At 43.8% G+C, this 6,024-nt stretch overlaps 3 non-coding genes across 3 annotated transcripts; 1 reads left to right on the forward strand and 2 right to left on the reverse strand.

The window, feature by feature from the left end:
- Positions 1-1,755: 1,755 nt before the first annotated feature.
- Positions 1,756-1,837, reverse strand: TRNAL-UAG (transfer RNA leucine (anticodon UAG)). Its single transcript has one exon. It is a non-coding gene; the product is annotated as a tRNA-Leu (tRNA).
- A 1,890-nt stretch (positions 1,838-3,727) lies between these two features.
- On the forward strand, positions 3,728-3,800 carry TRNAF-GAA (transfer RNA phenylalanine (anticodon GAA)). The gene has a single exon. It is a non-coding gene; the product is annotated as a tRNA-Phe (tRNA).
- A 189-nt stretch (positions 3,801-3,989) lies between these two features.
- TRNAL-CAG (transfer RNA leucine (anticodon CAG)) lies at positions 3,990-4,072 on the reverse strand. Its single transcript has one exon. It is a non-coding gene; the product is annotated as a tRNA-Leu (tRNA).
- Positions 4,073-6,024: the final 1,952 nt, after the last annotated feature.

A 6,024-nucleotide genomic window follows, 5' to 3' on the forward strand; every position in this document is an offset into this window, starting at 1 on the left:
ATGTGATGGACACACAGGTGCATGGCTCGTTACATGATCATGTGATGGACTCACAAGTGCACGACACGTTATATAGTCATGTGATGGACACACAGGTGCACAACTCGTTATATGGTCATGTGATGGACACAGGTGCATGGCTCATTTAATGGTCAGGTGATGGACACACAGGTGCACGGCTCGTTATATGGTCATGTGATGGACACACAGGTGCTGGGATCGTTAGAAGACACAGCTCAGATACACATACTGTAACGAGCCGTACACCTGTGTGTCCACAGCACTTGTTGGCTCTGCTCAGCTGTTTTCCAGAGCTTGCATAGTTGGCTAGCCACTGTAATGGGTTGTGTGGAACCTGACATAAGCTGAAGTGGCATGCTACTCTCCTAGCACCACTGCGGCACTGCCACTTCATTCGGCTAGATTCCCACGAACGTGTTAAACACAACACCCGTGTGAATATAGCCTAATATCATTTTCTGGGAAAACTGGGTAACCATTACAGATTATACAGGGGCTGTCACAAAGTTTTCCCAGGTTTCTGATTGAGAAATTATCCTATTTATGCAATGATACATTCCATACTCCAATATTGCAATATTATACCAGATTTGCCATTCAGGAAAGCTGGGTCACAATCCCATAATGGCATACATATTGGTTGTTGTCATCCAACTTTCCCAGGGCCTGATATAACTCTGCAGCCCTGACACGGTCGCGACACGGCCAACATCCGAGCCGGCTCCATGTTCAGCGCAGCTGTCAAATACCCTGATAATGGCCGCATGCTATTGCGGTTAAAAAGTCCCTTTACCTGCAAAATCGTGCGGCCATAAGGGTGCATAAATTAATGGCCGCACGATTTTCAGCCGTATTAACACGCGGCCATTAAGGCTGGGTTCACACTACCTATTTTCAGACGTAAACGAGGCGTATTATGCCTCGTTTTACGTCTGAAAATAAGGCTACAATACGTCGGCAAACATCTGCCCATTCATCTGAATGGGTTTGCCGACGTACTGTGCAGACGACCTGTCATTTACGCGTCGTCGTTTGACAGCTGTCAAACGACGACGTGTAAAAATACAGCCTCGTCAAAAGAAGTGCAGGACACTTATATACATTATATGCAGGACACTTCTATACATTATATGCAGGACACTTATATACATTATATGCAGGACACTTCTTTCAGACGTAATTTGAGCCGTTCTTCATTGAACTCAATGAAGCACAGCTCAAAATTTACGGCTGTCAGAGAAGCCTCGCAAAATGCGAGGAGGAGGAATTACGGCTGAAACGAGGCAGCTGTTTTCTCCTGAAAACAGTCTGTCATTTCAGCCGTAAAAACCTCTCAACGTGGGAACATACCCTAACAGGGTATTTGACAGCCGAGTTGAACATGGTGCCGGCGCAGTTGTTGGCCATGTCACGACCGTGTCAGGGCTGCTCCGTGTGGCCTAACCCATAGACTTTTTATAGTGCTACTGATTGATTTTATCTCATTAGGGACAGCTGCAGTCCACAAGATTGCATGCGACACAATGTATTGCTTTGGACTGCAGCTGTACTTGTTTTATACTTGCTTGTAATAAATATATAAATACTAGGCAATGAGTTCAAAAATAAATTTTTAAGAACCCGGCAATGTACAAGGAGATAACAAGACATCATCTAGTGAAGCCCAGAAAGGTTTCTATAATATTGTAAGTAAGAGACATTAAAGCGCCGCCTAGTGGTAAAATAAAAAAATCATGGCAGCGGTGGGATTCGAACCCACGCCTCCAGAGAGACTGGAGCCTAAATCCAGCGCCTTAGACCGCTCGGCCACGCTACCAGGTGTTGTGTTGTGTTGAGTTAATTGCATATATAATGTGGTAAGAGGAAGACATTATGTGCTTTTTATTTTTCAAAAACCAGATTATCTGATCAAAATAGTGTACCAGGTTGTTACCCTAATTAATTTAACCCCTTCATTTTCTGCACTCATGATCCTGACTGGCACGTGACAATCATAATGAATGCGCTTGTTCAATTGGAACTTCCGATCGTATCCTATTTTCTATCAAATTATAGACTCCGAAAGTTCAACACATAGTAGCCCCAGTGGCCTAATGGATAAGGCACTAGCCTCCTAAGCCAGGGATTATGGGTATGAGTCCCATCTGGGGTGGATATTAGATGTTTAGTTGCAATTAGTACACTAGTGTAAGCAGGAGTGTGCACTCATCTGTTTTTTTATGCGCTGACCCGAATCAATTAGGGCCTGTTCACATCACCCTTCGCTTTCCGTTCCGGGGTTCCATCAGAGGCTTGAACCCTGCAACGGAAAGTCAAACTGAAACCACAGCTTCCGTTTCCGTTCGTCACCATTCCGGCAGGTTTCCGTTTCTCCGACGACTCCGCAATCGATTCCGTAGTTAAAACGGAAACCTGCCGGAATGGTGACGAACGGAAACTATTATCAATGTTTCCGTCACCACTGATATCAATGGTGACAGAAACGGAAGCTGTGGTTTCAGTTTGACTTTCCATTGCGGGATTCACCCGACGGAAACCTCAGACGGAACCCCGGAACGGAAAACCAACGGTGATGTGAACAGGCCCTTAGTCTACAAGAGGCATGAACCCTGCCTGATGGGAAGAATAGTGTGGGAGGCTCCGAACAGAACATCTGACGCAAATGTAAGCAGAGACTATGGCCACACTCCCATCAAATGCTCAGTTTGGCTCAGTCTCATGACTTATGACCGCCTTATCCCTTATCTCCTAAGTCATCACCCCTGTAACCTCAGTTTTATTGCCCCGGCTTATCTTAATTATGTACCACCTCATGTACTAATTGTCTTTGTGTAACATTTTATAGAGGCTCTGTCACCAGATTATCAAATCCCTATCTCCTATTGCATGTGATCGATGCTGCAATGTAGAGAACAATAAAGTTTTTTTGTTTTTTTTTTAAACGATCATTTTTGGACAAGTTATGAGCAATTTTATATTTATGCAAATGAGCCTTTCTAATGGACAACTGGGCGTGTTTTCTCTTATTTCCAACTGGGCGTGTATTGTGTTTTTAGCAATTGTTCCAGTGTTTTGAGAAGTGCAGGACACTGATTGGTCACTGATTAGTCACTGATTGGTCAGCCTCATACACTCCTCTGTACAACACCCAGTTGGTAAAAAGTAAAGACACGCCCAGTTGTCTATTGAGAAACTCATTAGCATAAATCTAAACGAGCTCATAACTTGCTAAAAAATGATAGTTTTTCAAAATAAAAACCACTGCTCTTATCTACATTACAGCACCGATCAGACTATGTAGGAGATAGGGCATTTATAATCTGGTGACAGAGCCTCTTTAAATGTTGTGCTTTTTTCTAAGTCCTTCATTGGTAAACCTGCCTGAAGAAGGAGCCTGTGTGCTCTGAAAGCCGCATATATAATTTTTATGGTAAGCCAATAAAGGTACTTTTCTGTCTTTTTCGACACAAAAGTATTTGGGTGATGTGAACAGGCCCTAACGCAGTCGACTCTGCTATTGATTCCGTCGTTAAAACGGAAACCTGCCGGAACGGTGACAAACGGAAACCATTAGCAATGTTTCCGTCACCATTCCGTCACACAGTACTACACTATTTTTTTGACTGTACTCCGATAGTACAAATATAAAAGTATTCTACATCCTATATGAAACTCAAGAACAGAAGTATTAGCAGAGTTCTACACCGCCGAAATAGCTCAGTTGGGAGAGCGTTAGACTGAAGATCTAAAGGTCCCTGGTTCGATCCCGGGTTTCGGCAAGTGTTTTGTTTCCATTACGACAATATGTTTGAGATTTTCCTAGTCTTTCTTTGCGATTATCTGGTATAGTCTATATAAATACGGTGAATTTACACATAGCACAGTTTTACAGTCCAGCTCCCTTTTATAAACTCTGCCTGTCCGTGACAGATCGTGTTTTAAAATTCTGGGAGGCAAAAAAACAAAGCTGTCAGAAGTGGGATTCGAACCCACGCCTCCAGAGGAGACTGCGACCTGAACGCAGCGCCTTAGACCGCTCGGCCATCCTGACTGCTATGAAACCTCGTAACAACTATTTTAACAGAGCACTCATGGAAACGTAATAATGCTAGTGTTATAATATACTTTTTAAACGTGTTCTTTTGCTAATACACTTAGACAGTATGACCTAAAGTGTGCACCTTTATGTATAAATTATGTATAAATGGTGTCACTACAAGTGCGATCTGGATAAAAGTTGCTCTGTCTGTAAGGCTCAGTTCACATGTGCACTGGAGGTTCCATCGCAGATTCCGTCAGATTTGATGGGAAGAATAGGGTTCCATATAGTACTATTCTTTCCACCCAAATGACGGACACCATGACAGAACCCAACTACACCACAATGACCCCATTATAAGGCTAAAGCCACCCTTGCGTTATGTAATCCGTTACTCTTGCGCATCGATGTTTTGTTCTGGAGTGCGCGCACAACGGGACACCATATTGGCGCATGCACAGTAACTAGATTTGGGGCCTGGATGAAGCAGGGAAGGGTCCATACAGCACCTTTCAACTACGTCATCGCGCTGCTTCGATTGTTGAACTGCGCTGATTGGTGGGGCAAGTCATTCTGCCCTGCCAATCAATGCCTTTCAACGACACTAGCGGAGCGATGATGTAATCGCACCACTTCCGTTGTTGAAGAGCGCTGATTGACGGGGCAAGTCATTCATTCTGCTCTGACAATCAGCACCTTTCAACGACGCAAGCGGCGCGATGATTTCATTGCGCCGTTCAGCCCCAGTAGACCTGCTCAGAAGAGAGCAGGCCTGAATTGATACAGGACAGCACGGGAACCGGATCAACGTATGTAAAGTTTGGGGTTTTTTCACTTAAAAGTGAGTGGCATTATCTACGGGAAGGGGCTATATGTGGCGCAGAATCTACAAGGGAGGTTTTATGTGGGACACAATCTACAAGGGGTCTATTTGTAGGGCACGATTTACACGGGAGCTCTATGTAGGGCACTATATACAGGGGCGCTATATGTAGAGCGCTATCTACAAGGGGGCTATATGTGGGGCACTAGCTACAGGGGGCTCTATGGGGGAGTTCTATCTACAGGGGGCTCTATGGGGGCACTATCTACAGGTAGCACTGTATGTGTGTGTGTGCGTGTGTGTGCGTGTGTGTGTGTCACAGTGTATTGTGCGATTATATTTAGGGGTACAGGGGGCAGCACCATGAGAATTTTATCTTCGTTTATAGGTGCAGAAATATTTGAAAGTGAGAAGCTGAAGACATCTGAGCGGCGAACTGCAGAAATGGGTCGTGGCCGGGAGGTCATCATAGAGGTCTGGACCGGATGGGGACGAAAAGAGAAAAAGAACAACTAGAATCTGAAAAGCCATCACCAGTGAGTCACTTAATGTAAATTCAGACCAAAAAACGAAAGAGAGATGCAAAACGCAATGGTGTTGTATCAAATATAAAATAAATTTTATTGAGATTACTAAAACAGAGCATATAAAAAAAAAAAAAAGGTCCACAGACACACTAACAGAGAGACGACCATGAAATAAACTCCTGCTAAAGAGTAATTAACAATATGTACATGAGTCAGAGAATAAGGTATAGAGTACATAAAACAGAGAACAGTGCAAAAATAGTGTATAAATATATGTTCAGCAATAGTCTGTATAGGAGAAAAATACTGAGGAGTAACCATACCGACCCATAAAGTGCTGGAGTAGTTTGATAGACGTCCACCCCGACGCGCGTTTCGGTGCATTTGCCTAAGTCTGGGGGGGGAATGTAAATGTTTGTTCTGCCTCTAATCAGTACTGTATTCAATATGTGATCTGCAGCGAGATGATGGGTGGTATGATTTTATTTTTTGGGGGAAACCTCAACTCCAAACATATCCTTACCATTTTAGACCATACAAACCTATACGGCAGGGGTTGCACTAAATTGAGCTGTATTTGTGCTGGTGTTGAATTTATGTGCTGAGCTTGGTTC

Source organism: Rhinoderma darwinii, chromosome 10, assembly GCF_050947455.1.
Source record: "Rhinoderma darwinii isolate aRhiDar2 chromosome 10, aRhiDar2.hap1, whole genome shotgun sequence".
NCBI lineage: Eukaryota > Metazoa > Chordata > Amphibia > Anura > Rhinodermatidae > Rhinoderma > Rhinoderma darwinii.